The sequence below is a fragment of the Protopterus annectens genome, chromosome 4.part0 (genome assembly GCF_019279795.1).
Source record: "Protopterus annectens isolate FY-2018-M chromosome 4.part0, PAN1.0, whole genome shotgun sequence".
Classification (NCBI taxonomy): Eukaryota; Metazoa; Chordata; order Ceratodontiformes; family Protopteridae; genus Protopterus; species Protopterus annectens.
The window spans coordinates 891179705-891194217 of NC_056733.1; the positions used below are offsets into that span (position 1 = coordinate 891179705).

Sequence of the window (14513 nt, forward strand, 5' to 3'; positions counted from 1 at the left end):
AGGCATTTGCAACCAACAAGAAATACAATCAACTTTTTCTGACATCGGTCTGGAGCAAGAAAAAAAAAGTTTCCCCAATGGGGTACTTAGCTTTAATGAAGACTTCGGATCTGAAATTCGAATTTGAAAATATCAGGAGTCTGCCGACCGGCACTTGTGAACTGCTTTTGCTTCAGGCACCACGCAGCAAGAAAGACTGAAGAAAATGGAGTCTGCTGCATCTTATACCCCTGGTGCACTGTCAGGGAGGAGGCGACAGCAACAGACACCGGACCTAGACTTTGGAACTCGGGCCGACTGCAGGTAGCCTGCCAGCAGGATAACCCAACTGTAATGACTGCAACAGTGAAACACGATTAACATCTCCAGCTGTAATCCGTTGCATACCGCCTACTCAGACGTGATCTCTGCCTGACATACAAGGCCATGTCCAACCCAGAATTGACTGACATGCTCCACCTAAGGAAAACCATATCCCTTTGAGTCACATGCTCTAGGATCTAAATCTCAATAGGATGTGCTGGAGGGAGATTCCTGTCAGACTTCTTATGCTTTGGAACAAGATTCCAATCTACATTAGGCAGAGCTCCTCACTAACACTCAAGGAAAACCTTGACGAGTGGGTGGGAAACCAAGTTTACCCTGGGGATCACTTCAGTGGCTCTGCTGGACAGAGGTACAGGGAACTAATCTAGGGGTAGGCAAAAGCCAACACATTCTGGCCAGGTTTATTCGGGCAGAAAGCCTAGTACCTACCCATGAACCTATGACTACTTTACAGTAAAACACCTCCCCTATAGCTGCAAACCAGATACTCCTGACATTTATACTCTCACTGCAAATGTTAACCAATAAAGGGTCTGTTGACATGCATTTGAGATTTCCCACCATATATTACCAGCTTGATGAATACAGGCATCCTGAGGCAAAGTAAAAATTGTCTCACGTTTACTGCCAACCACGGATATGCTATGCAAGATGTAATTGCATAATGTCAATGAACGCAAAAGCTCACAAAACACTTCTGTCAAGGTTGTCAGTAGTACACTGCCCCCAACACTATTTAAAGCAGACAGAAGCACATATGGTAGAGACACTTAAAATGTAACCTTCCTAAACACCAAATACCTCCTAGATGAAATACACAAACACCCTCAGCAGCCCCAAATGCAATCTCAAAAACACCCACATCAGACAGACCTCTCATGCAGCCTCTACTTCCAGGCCCGTAAAGCAAGCCACCACACAACCCAACATTCTTGTCATTGGAGAGACGCTTACTTCCCTCACATCAGGCTGACTTAGTACTTAGTCATGGTCAGCTGACTACCAGGAGCCAGGATCCTCCTAAGCACACAGGTCATTGGACCAAAAGGTTCAGCACGACTCAGCCACAGTCCACGTGGGTGTAAGAACCCAAAACATACCACACTAGACTGAACAAGAATATCAGGGTTCTTGGTACGAGGCTAGCACTGAGCAGCATTTCACCTTCAAGGATGGCACACAAAAGCTAGTTTTTACTGGTTATTTTTCATAGGTTGGTACTAGGCTATCAGCCCTAGGGCCTATACAAGCCTAGCCATAACAATTCCCTGGCTATTTCTTCACACTATTTACCTCCCTGGACCCCTGTCTAGCAGGGTGACTGACGTGATCCCGGGGTGAATTTCCTCTCTCCCATCCAATAGTCAAGGTTCCTTTTGAAGAGGGCCAAAGAGGCACTCTGGAATAGAATGCCCGTACATGTGAAGCAGAGTCTGGAGAGTCACTGGGTCAGGAACATATCCCTCCAGCATGTTTTGTTTATTGTGATAAGGTTTAGATACCTGGAGCGTGTGGCTGAGGGATTGGGATTTCTTTAAGTGTAGCATGTCCAACAGCTCTGGGTTTGACATGGCCCTGTATGTTAAGCAAATATAGCCTCTGAGTAGACTATATGCAACAGACTATAGCTGGAGTTTAAGGTGGTCAGCATAGGGCATCTGCTTTACGCCTGTGATTCTTTTATGGAGTTATTTCTGCAGCCTTTCCAATTGTTGCAGATGTCGTGAGAAGTACATACCAAACGGGGCACTGCATTCTATAAGGTGTATAATTAGGGATGAGTAGTGGGACAAGGACCTTTTTTCTGGATGAAGAGCCCTTTGTTATGAGGTGTGCCACATAGGATTTCCTGACTGTTGTGGCGATGTGGTTATCGAAGGTGAGACCACTGTCCACCTGTGTCCCTAAGTCTCTATCACACTGTTTAGTGTACGGCCACCTATATGGTAATTCACGGGTACATGTTATTTCCCAAAGGGGATAACTATACATTTCTTGGCATTGAGCTTGAGCCCATGGCTCTGGCACCAAGCATCCGTTTCTGTAAGGCCCTTTTGTAGAGTATCCACATCATCTGAGAATTCAATAATGACTCCAGTTTGCAGTCATCTGCAAACTTTGTTAGCCAGAGTCCATTAGTGTTGGCCAGTACTTCAGAGAAGTAGATGCCAAACAAGAGCGGTCCCATGACTGAACCCTGAGGTACTCCACTTGTCTGGAGCTGGATTTGGAGTCTGCCACTTTTAGTGTGGGTTCTATCAGTAAGCCAGTTAGCAACCCATTGGGTGACGTAGGGATTAATGCCCAGCTTAGCAAGTTTATCTAATTCCAAATTGTGGGATGGTGCCAAAGGCCTTGGCAAGATCTAGATAGGCTGTGTGAACCACCTTACCATTGTCCATAGCTCTGAGACCACCTTACCCTTGTCCATGGCTCTGGAGACAGATTCAAAGTCAATCAGGTTCAGGAGACAACAGCCCTTCACGAACCCAAACTGGGTGGGGTCCAGTGTTTGAGTTCCATGATAATACACTATGGCCTTGCAGAGAAGGCTCAGACCGATGGGACGGTAGTTTCTGGGATACAAGGTGGATCCCCCTTGTGGAGTGGGATAACTGTAGCTCTGCGCCACTCAGTGAGCACGAAAGCTGAGTTGAGGCTATGATTAAACATGACACTTAGGTGAGGTGCCAGTTCATATTGTAGTTCATGTAGTACACAGCCCGGGATGTCATCTGGTCCCATGAATGCTGTATTCTTAGCTTTGGAGTGCATTAACCTGTGTGGCCATAACTGAAATTTGGCAATCTTCCGGTATTGAGATGGGCCATTTAGGGGGCGAGAGGGGGTGAAGATGGCACTGAATCGATCTGCCAGGATATTGGCAATATCCTTGGGATCGGTATATTTAATGCCATTCTGTTTTAGCTCAAAGCAGATCTGAGCATTGCCATTTAGATTCTTGACAGTTATAGAATAACTTGCGGTAGTCTTTGGAATCTTTGGCAATTTTATTTTCGTAACTAGCTTTGGAGGATTTTGAGGTATCTCAGTTTCTTACTGAGGCTGGTAAGGGAGTTTTTTTGCATCCTGGGATTTTCCCCTTTTCTGCAACAGTTTCATCCTTTTGTTATAAAGTTGGTTTATGGCAGGGGACCCCCAGATTGGCTTTCTTTTTTTGGATGAGAGCATCTTGGTTCCATTTGGGATGGCACGATTCATGCATGAGTGGATGTGCTCGTACAGTGCCTTCGTGTAGGATTCAGCAGTTGAACTTTCAGTTCCCATCTGCATGGGTGTCATGAAGTTAGTCACTTCTGACTTGAGTGGCATGAAGTTGGCTTTGGAGAAGTTTATGGAGGTTTCCTTACTGGGGGGTGGAATGTGGATGTTAAGGGGGATTAGCTTGTGTTATCCTAGTGCAATATCTGCCAGCATGGAAAAAGATCAGACCATGATGCTTTGACAGATATGCACGCGTACACACACGCACGTACACACGCACGCACACACACACGCACGCACACACACACGCACGCACACACACACGCACGCACACACACACACGCACACACACGCACACACACGCACACACACGCACGCACACACGCACACACGCACGCACACACGCACACACGCACACACGCACACACGCACGTATACACACGCACGTATACACACGCACGTATACACACGCACGTATACACACGCACGTACACACACGCACGTACACACGTACGTGCCTTCTCTGGTAAGGTCATACCACAGAAATGTTTTTCAAGTATAAAGGAAACCTGAAACTCCAGCTAACCATGAGAATATTCATAAGCGATAACCTTGCAAAATTTTAAGACCCCATAAACCCTGAGAACACTACCTACGTGGATTTGTTTACAGAGCCCATATACAAGCATGTTAATAGCTATACAGACACAGCTGTACCCACCAGGGTAAAGTACAGAACTAGCCACCCTAGTGGATTGCATCAATAAGCTGTGTAACAGAAGAAAAACAGGACAAATTTGGAGGTGCAGCACACAACAGGATAAAAACACAAGCTAAACTGAGGACAGTCTACCAAAGCCAAATCGGAGGTAAAATTTGGCGGCCAAGGACAATCACAAGGTATTCTTTAGCCATGTCTGCAACCTCAAATGCAATACACAATTGTGTGCAGAGCTCAGTTAATGAGTTGCCTGTACTAAATATACAGCAAACCTGACTGCTAAATTAAGCTCCAACTTAACCCCTCTCCCCCCTCAACTTTCCCACAGGAAATACTATCAAATACAACTCCTGCTATCATTAGATAACCGGTCCTTCACACTAATGCCAAGGACCCAGAAAACATCCCATGATGCCTTCTAAATACCATGAAATGCGACTCATCAGGTCCTCTGGAACTGCTATTTAACTTGGTCTCCAAACATTGTGAATGGAGAACAGCAACAGTCATCCCTCTATGCAAAGGTGGGCTACCTACAGACCATGGAAACTACAGGCCTGCAAGTCCACTAGTCTCATGCACAAAGCCATGGAAAGAATCACAGAAATAAGCAATGACATAAGATATTAGAGACAATGAACCCAACCCAATTTGGTTTTGTCAAGGTCAGGACATGCCTACTCAATCTGGACGACTGAGAAGGTCAAAGCAATGGGAGGGCAAAATGGTTCACACTGCCTAACCTGGCCAAGGCATTTGACAATACCCCAACTTGGGCACTGCTGAAATTAGGGGTTTGGTACAAACCCTACCACCTATGGATAGCCAGATGGTTCACAGAACCCAGAAAGTTAGAACAGAGACCACCTCTATAAAGAGGCCAATCACGCAGAGTCCCTCTAGGATCAGTCCTGAGACCACTCCTTTTTGGAATTTCTCTGAAGTTAAGGCTTAGGTCAGTGGCCTCTAGCCGACTAAATTTGCAGATTGCAAATTAGACATCACTAAATCCCTTCAACACATGTTCTCCAAGAAGGGCTGGCACAAAAACTAGCAACGCCATGAACTAAATGTCAAGAAATGCGTAATAGTAGCCTTTGGGAAGTCATCCACCCATGGTAACTACCATAATGACAACACCCATTCTTCAAGAGCTGATCCAGTTGTCAGGGACTTGAGACTGACTGTAATCTAGCCTTTGACCATGTCTACAGTAGTGAGAAAGTTATTCTAGGTTGTATAACTTTGAAACAAAAGGTATGGCATCTAGGTCCAAGTAAATCATTATTCCACTGTATTCAGCAGTTTGACCACCATTGAACTCTATGCCCTCTTATGTACTTAACCAGGCACATCCAACTGGAATGTCCACAACGGTTCCTCAAAGAATACAGGGAGCAACATGCCTTATCCAGACTGCCTCAAGGCCCTATCCCACTATTCTGTCTCCTACAGGTTTATTGAAGGAAGATCTATGCCCTGCATAAAAGGCATAGTCAAACCCCACGCTGATGCATATCTGCAAACTAGCACCAGAATTACCGATTCCAAAGGCATGATCCTTGCATATGATACAGGATTTGCTAGGCATGTGTCTCCTAGACACGTCCCTTTTCTGAAAGGCCTCCCATCCATGTGAAGCAGAGTTCCTGCCCAATACAATTCAAGTGCAACTTGGACAATTTATTTTACATTTGTTTACCGGGCTAGTCTAGCTGGATATATGTCCATTTTCAGTAGAGGCCCGGGGAGAAAAGCTCCACACTTAACAAAATAAGGCAGACAGCACAAGTTAAGACAAAGTAAAACAGAAATCTAAATCAACTCGTTAATATCAAGATACATTTAGAATTCAAACAGTATAAACTGAAATAAAATATTCAGTTGGTTTAAAAGCAATCTTCCTAAAATAAAGGTTTTGCAAAGGAATTCGTCACATAGCTAAGAGTTGAGGCTCAGAAGGGAAGAGAAGTAGAAGGAATATGAAGAGTAATATAAAGGGGCAGAGGCAGGAGGCAAGAAGAGGAGAGAGGAATGGAAGGAAGACAGGCAAGAGGAGGTGGGAGAGAAGGTAGATTCAGGTCAGAGCACAGAACGACAGTAAGGGAAAAGAAATCATGGTAGAGGCTAGTTTTAAGCAGTAAAGGGTTAAAGGTATCGAGAGGGTGGGGAGAGATAAGACAGCCTGGTGTACTGCAGGAACAAAGCCAGTGGTTTTGGAAGTACATTTTAATTTGTAGTTTGAAGAGAGATAAGGATGAGATTAGAGTTAACTCTTTGGGCAGGGAATTCCATATTCTGCCTACAGTGTTGGTGAAAAGAGAGTCACCAGCTATGTTGTGGGCCTTTATGGGTTTGGTCATGAGTTTGCAAGAGGAACGAAGAGAGGTGAGATTATTATAAGGGAGTAACAGTTGAGAAAGTATAGGGGTATTACTAGGTTGGTACAGTAATTTGTGGGCAATAGACAGTTGTGAGATCATAAGGTAGTTTTGTAGTTGCAGCCAGCCTAATTGTTTCAAATTGAGGCAGTGATGGGTTCTAAAAGGGTTACCAGTGGCGAAGCGGGCAATGTTATTATAGCAAGTTGCTAGTTTAGGTTAGTTTTCTTAAGGTTGATGAAGATAGGAGAGGCGTAGAAGAGAGTAGATATAAGATTGGAGCGAGCAATAGTAGTTCTGGTAGATGGTGTAAGAAATTGTTTAATATGGTATAATGATCCTATTTTTCTGTTAACTGATTTGATGGTGTTGTTGATGTGTTGATCAAAAGAGTGTTATCAATGGTAATTCCTAGTAGTTTAGTTGTAGAGTCAGGAGAGAGGACAGTGTTGTTGTTTGAGGAGATGGTGAAGTTTAGTGGAGAGGTACGAGTGGTGGGGGTGAAGAGGAGGTTTGGTTTTTTTAGCATTGAGAAGTAGGTACAGTCTAGTAAACCATGTTTCTACAGTGTTAAACATAGTTTGAGTAAGTGAGCTAAGATCTGAAGAGGAGGATGCTGAACAAATAATAGTGGAGTCGTCTGCGTATTGGATGCACGTAGCTTGAGGAATTACACAGTGGAGATCATTAATACAGAGGGAGAAGAGGAGAGGACCAAGAATGGAGCCTTGAGGGACTCCAATAGTAATGGGGAGTAAGGAGGAGATGTGGCTATCCCAAAGAACGGCTTGTTGTCTGTTACTAAGGTAAGATGTAAACCATTTGATGGCAAGGCTATCAAATGAGAGGGATTTGAGAATGATAATTAGAGAAGAGTGGTTGACCATGTCAAAAGCTTTTGAAAGGTCAATGAAAAGGGCAGAAGAGAATAGATTATTGTTGTGATTGTTAACTGTAGCTACAAAGGAAAGGAGGGCAGTGGTGGTGCTATGGTGAGGTATAAAGCCATGTTGACAGTTAGATAAAATATTGTGAAGAGAGGTATTGTACAAGTTGTTGATGAATACATTTTTCCATAATTTTTGCTAAAGGAGAGAGAAGAGCAATAGGTCTGAAGTTTGAATAGTCAATAGAGTTACCTCCTTTGTGTACAGGGATTATACGAGAGATTTTCCATATATGAGGGATAGTTCCTTCTTGGATGGTCCTATTGATGAGTATCAAAATTGGGTGGGCAATTTCTTTGGCTGCTTTTTGCAGAAAAAGGGAAGGGAGTTTGTCAGCAATGGGGGTACATGGTTTCAGTTTAAGGATAAGTTTGAAGGTGGATGAGGTAGAGATGGGTTGTAGAGTGAAGCTGTAGGTAGTATCTACTTGGTTATTGGGAGGATAGAAGTTATTGGTGTTTGTTTAGCAAGAGATTGAATGGTTTCAAAGAAGAATGAGTTAAAAGCATTTGCAGTTAGAAGAGGGGAGTCTGGGTCAGCATTTAGAGGGGAGGGAGTTTTAGCTGTTCCTGGTGAAAGGAGTCTATTAGAGGACCAAAATTGTTTAGGTTTATTTAAGTTGGTTTCTTGTAGGTTGCAGTAGTATTTTCTTTTATCTGTGAGAATAGCTTTCTTGGAAAGATTTCTAAGTTGGCGAAAGTGCAGAAAATCAGAGATGATTCTATGTGATCTCCATTTATTCCAAATTTTATTTTGAGAGGTTTAGTTTTTTAGTTTCATTTGTGAGCCAAGGGGCTGTATTAGACTTCATTCTAATAGTACGCTCAGGAGCATGTTTATCCAAGATAGAAAGGAAAGTAGAATTAAAGAATAAAACTGCTTCTTTAAGTGGAAGAGTTATTAAGGGGTTCCAGTTACAAGCTCTGAGTTCGTTTTGAAGTGTTTAGTAGAACGTATTTTTCTTATGTTAGGGAGGTGAAGATAGTCAGTCTTCTCTCTTGTAATGTAGGTTAAGCAATGGTCACCGAGATAATCAGGCATGGTCCCAACGTTATAGGTGATGTTAGCTTTGTTTATTAGAATCCAGTCTAAAATTAGAAGTTATGTACCTACCATAACGTTCCATGTTAGTTGTCTTCTCTCGCCTTCTTTCTTGCTGGATGGGTTCGGAGCCGACTCGGCACTTGCTTTAGCTCGAGAACTCCTTTTACCAGCTCGAGGCAACCCTATATCCCATGATGCAAGGCAGAAGTACCTCAGATCTCGTTTGGCAGCTAACTAACCTTGCTAAAGACTATCCTAACAGAAAATAGGAACAATGGTTCCTAAAAGAAATCCTCCTAACAACGTACCGGAGGAAACAATCTAATAGGAACTCTCCAAGATCTGTCCAGGCCAGGGGGAAGGAGGGAGGGACGCAAGAAAAAAGGCGAGAGAAGACAACTAACATGGAACGTTATGGTAGGTACATAACTTCTAAATGTTAAGTTGTCAATCTCGCCTTCATTCTTGCTGGATGGGACCGCGTCCCTAGCACCTGTATCCCGGTGGCTCAATGGAACAGACTCTTGAGAACTGTGGAACCAAAACTGGCCCTATCTCTAGAGGCCAAGTCCAACTTGTAATGAGAGACAAAGGTATGAGGTGTGGCCCAAGTAGCTGCTGCACAAATGGTATCAATGGGTAGTCTATCCTGAAAAGCTGCAGAAGTGGATAGACTCCTGGTTGAGTGTGCTTTTGGCTTAGAAGATAGCTGTTTGCCCCTGAGAGAGTACACATAGGAAATAGTGGAAGTCAACCATCTGGATAAGGTCACTTTAGATACTGGAAGACCTATCCTGTTTTCTGCATAGGAGACAAATAATTGGTCCGATTTTCTGAATTGTTTAGTTCTATGCAAATAGTACCTGAGCTGACGATGGACATCCAAAAAATGCAGTTTCTGTTCAGCTCTGTCGGAATAATTTGGGAAAAAGACTGGTAGATCTATAGATTGGTTAATGTAGGTTTGAGATACGACTTTGGGAAGAAAGGAAGGGTTAGTTCTTGATACCCTGTCATTATGAAAAACCAAATAAGGGGAACGGATGCAGAGAGCCTGAATCTCGGAAACCCTTCTTGCAGAAGTGACAGCCAGCAAAAATATAGTTTTCCAGGTCAATAACTTCAAAGAACATGAAGCAGACGGCTCGAAGGGAGGTAGTATCAAGGATGCCAACATTAAGTTTAGATCCCATTGCAGAGGAGGATGCTTTATAGGTGGTTTTAGGAGGAAAACTCCTCTAAGAAAGGCCTTGCATAACCTAGGAGACATAATGTTATTGTCATGCAGGCCAACATGATACTTAGAAATAGCAGCCAGTTGTACTTTGACTGTAGATGACGAGGATCCTGAATGAAAAACCTCCGCCAGGAAATCCAAAACCGAATGTACAGGAGCAGTAAAGGGGTCAATATTTCTGGAATTCGCCCAAATAGAAAAACGTCGCCACTTGCTAGCATAAACAGTCCTAGTGGACGACTTCAAGGAAGAGACTAAAATGTCTCTGAGTCAGAAATCATCGGTAGCCTGGCTAGGGTAGGAAGTGGAGCAACCAAGCAGTGAGGTTGAGAGAATGAATGGCCCGGTGCTGCTGACCCGATTAGTGGATCAAAAGATCCGGAACTGGGTCCAGATGCCAGGGCTGCACCAGAAGGTGACGATGCAGAGACTGAAACCAAATTTGTCGAGGCCAATATGAGGCAATGAGGATCAACTTGGCTCTCAAAACGGTGGCTTTCTGAATGACTTGTGGAATCAAAGGAAAAGGAGGAAAAGCATACAGAAGTCCCCGGGGCCAATCCTGGGTTAGAGAGTCTCTCAGAGGTTGGCCTGGAAGGGGAAAGAGTGAAGAAATCAGGGCACTTGTTGTTTTGAGGAGTAGCAAAAAGATCGCAACAAGGAGTGCCCCACTTCAGAAAAATCTGATCCACTACAGATTGAGACCACTCGTGAGGAATCAGAATGGATCTGCTCAGCCTGTCCGCTAATAGGTTGGACCTGCCGGGGATGTGCGTTGCTATCAGAAACCGCTGAGAAGAGATCGCCCACTGCCAAAGTCTGAGAGCTTCTCGACATAACGGATAGGACCTGGTCCCGCCCTGCTTGTTGATGTACCAGACTACGGACATGTTGTCCGTCTGTACTGCAATAGTCCCCGTGGAAGAAAGTCGTTGAGGGCTTGCAACGTTAAAAGCACTGCTCTCATCTCCAGGACATTTATGTGCAGATGGTATTCTATGGGTTGCCACGTCCCGTGGACCATCCTGCCCTAATGCCCCCCCCACCCGATCAGAGAGGCATCCGTAGTGACTGTGGCAACTGGAGGAGGGGGAATAAAGGGTCAGCCCTGATGAAGAAGAGGGGAAGATATCCACCAGTTCAGATGAGCTCGGCACGACTGTTACCAAGATTTCGTGCCTCATCGGGAGACTGTGGTACGACCACTGCAGAAGACGCATGTGGAAGCGAGCCAGTGGAAGAAGAACAATGGCCGCAGCCATAAGACCTAGAACCTTCAGTATAAATCTGGCTTTGATCTGGTTGCTTTGCAAAAGGAGCCGAACAAATTTTTGGATGTCCAGAATTCTTTGATCTGTTAGTCTGGCTAACATTTTGACGGTGTTTAATTCTGCGCCTATAAAGGTGATAGATTGGCAAGGCAGCAGAGAAGATTTTTCGAAGTTTACTGAAATTCCCAAACTCCTGCAAAGCTGTAGAGTGTAGTCTCTGGACTGAAGAAGCTGACACTTGGTGGTGGCGGAGAGGAGCCAGTCGTCCAAATAGGGAAACGCCAGGAATCCTCGACGTCTCAGATGAGCTGTGACCACTGCCATGCATTTGGTAAACACTCTGGGGGCTGAAGTGAGGCCAAAGGGCAGGGCTCTGAATTGGTAATGACTGGTCCCTAGCCGAAAGCAGAGAAACCTTCTGGAGCGTCTGTGAATCTTTATGTGATAGTACACATCCTGAAGGTCTATAGAGCACATCCAGTTGTCCTTGCCCAGAAAGGGCAGAATGGACTGAAGAGTGACCATCCGGAATCTTGCCTTCTTGACAAATCTGTTCAGATTGCTCAGGTCTAATATTGGTCTCCAATCTCCCGTCCTTTTGGGGACCAAAAAGAATCTGGAGTAGACGCCGGATCCTACCTGGTCTGCTGGCACAGTCTGGATGGCTCTTTTTTCTAGGAGCTTTGAAACCTCCTGTTCTGCCAAATCCCTTTGACCGGGTGAGATGTCTGGAAGGGATTGAAGAGGTGGAAACCTTCAAGGGGATTTTGTAACCCTCGGATATAATCGACTGTACCCACATCTCTTGAGATAGGGATTGCCAGGCTACTGGGTACAGTGAAATCCTTCCCCCGACTGCATCCAAGGGTGGACAGTCGGGCAACACCTCAGGGATGCTGAAAGGGCTTCTCAGGAAGAGACTCCCTGTTGCCCTGGTTCTGAGGACCCCCCCTGCCTCTAGGGCGGCGTCTATTATTGTTACCCCTCTGCCTCTGGGGGTAAACTGACCACGTGTGTCAGATGTAGCTCCTTGGGCTTTACGGAACCACATCTTACAAAACTTCTGACCCTTGGGGTATGGTCTAGAAGGAGTGGAAAACTGGACTCCAACGGCAGAAAGAGTTTTACCGTCCTGCTCACACCTGGTCAAGGTATCCTTCACCTGAGGTCCGAACAAAGCCGAACCATCAAGGGTATTAGTGAAGGACGCCTTAAAGGGGTCCGCAATTTACAAAGCCGCATCCAGGCTTGGCGTCTAAGAGCAACTCCTGTGCCTGCGGCCCTGCTCGCTCCATCGGCCGCATAGGATATGAGCCGCATGGAAGAGTTAGATATGGAATTCAGGATAGCAAGCTGCGAGGCAATCTTTTCCTGAGCCCCAGCAGCAGAAGGATCCTGGACTACTTCTCCCAGTTCCTTGAGAACATCTCGTTGAAGCCTGGTGAAGTGACAAAGATAATTCAGCGAACGCATAGCAAAGGTCGCTGAAGAAAACATCCGCTTTCCATACCTGTCCATGGTCCTAGAGTCCTTATTAGGAGGATGGACAGGTACTGAAGGATCCGCCAATTCCTTCTTAGTGGCAGCCGCCACCACCATAGCATCCACCGGAACACCCTTGGAAAGGAACTGTTTGTCCGATGGGGCCGTAATGAATTTGGATGGTCTTCTGGGGACAGGTTCCACAGAATCTGGAGCCGCCCACGCCTTACGAGCCACTACCTGCATGAGTGGGTCGAAAGGCGGAGACACCCAGGAGGTGGAGGGTCGGGATCCAAAAGCCTCCAGGTATACAGACTCATCCTCGGAGGGGTCAATGGAGGGCCAATTCCCCCTCTGTTTGAGGAGCTCAAGGATGTCTGAAAAAGAGACATCCTCAGAGGGGGATCGTGGGGAACCCTCAGACTCATCTAAGTCGGTATCAGACGTAGTAGACACAGGGGAGTCTGTGTGTTTCCTCTTACACGTCCTCTTCAGAGGGGGTTCCCCTGCAGGATCAGGAGAAACCTCGGAAGAGGAGGAAATTCCCAGTGGGGAAACCTGGGGCGATGGATCCCTGGGCCTGTGAGCAAGAGGTTGGCAAGAGGCATCTGCAGGCACTGAAGAGGGAGGAGCTAGAGGGATGGACCGTTGACCAGGCTCAGAGGCCAGGACACTCATCACCTCAAAGGCTCCCCTCCCCGGGAGGCCGGAACACACCTGTTCCGAAGAAACAGGAATGGCCGGCTCCAAAGAGAGAGAAGGCTCAGAGGCCGATGTCGGCGCCGAGCTTACCAAAGCCGAAGCCCCGAGAGGGAGAGCGGGGTCGGACAAGGGTCCAATGCCACTAGCCCCCTCGGAGCAGACAGTGGAAACCTGACGACCGGATCCCTCCAAGGAAGGTCTCAAAGAGGAGATTGGAGCCGAGAACGACTGAGCCGAATGATGCATCGGCTCCGGCATCGAAACAGTCGCTGTCCCGAGAAGCTCCGGCTCCGAACTGCGGTGTGGAGTCGGAGGAGGAAGTTCAAGGATTGGGGCTATAGCCGAAGTCTGTTGAGACGGGCTATGGAGCATTTGGGCCAGTGCCTGAGACTTCAACAGCCTGCTTACCACCCTCTCTAAATCGTGGTCAGACAGCCTGGAAGATCTCGAAGATCGGCTCCGCTCAGACAAAAGAGGAGACCCCGGAGCCGAGTGGATACTCAGTATAGAAGGGGACCGGGATCTCTTACGGGTCGAAGCCATCGGAGCCGAAGTCCCTTGAACCCCAGATGGAGCAGAGAATATCTCTGCTCCGATGCTGGATAAAGTGTCGGCTCCAGCCGGAGCCGACAAGGCCACAGTAGTCAGGGTATCGGAGCCGGTCGGCGCTGAACCCACTACTCGAACAGCAGATGCATCAGCTCCAGCCGGAGCCGATGTCGGCTCAGACGGAGCCGGAGCCATCGGAGGAGGCTTGGACACTGTAGCCTGAGCCTTCAGTGGTTTAGAAGGTTTTCCTGACCCTAATTTAGGAGGAGAACCTTCTGGCTTAAGTAAGCCTCGGAGGATGAGTTTATTCCTCCTTTCCTGCAGGACTCTCTGGCTAAAAGCATGACATAAAGCACAGGAGTCCTGCAGGTGCAAAGGCCCCAGGCAATAAACACAAGAAGTGTGACCGTCTGTCAGACATTTTCTGACAGCACTGGTCACACTTCTTGAAGCCTGAGACCTTGCCTTCCTTTGACATCCTAGGAGGATGGAAACACAAACAATCCCAACAAACACACAAATTAATCCCTTACACAAACACACAGGAAGGGAATAACCAAAGGGGAAGTAGGCCTGACTAAAAAACTTTAGACTAAAGATTATAAAAAGTTTGAAAACAAGGGAATA

General features: G+C 46.2%; 1 protein-coding gene across 4 annotated transcripts in view; it reads right to left on the reverse strand.

The window, feature by feature from the left end:
- The window catches only part of EIF4ENIF1 (eukaryotic translation initiation factor 4E nuclear import factor 1), a 1251142-nt gene that overhangs the window by 980254 nt on the left and 256375 nt on the right, over window positions 1–14513 (reverse strand). The window lies entirely within an intron of this gene.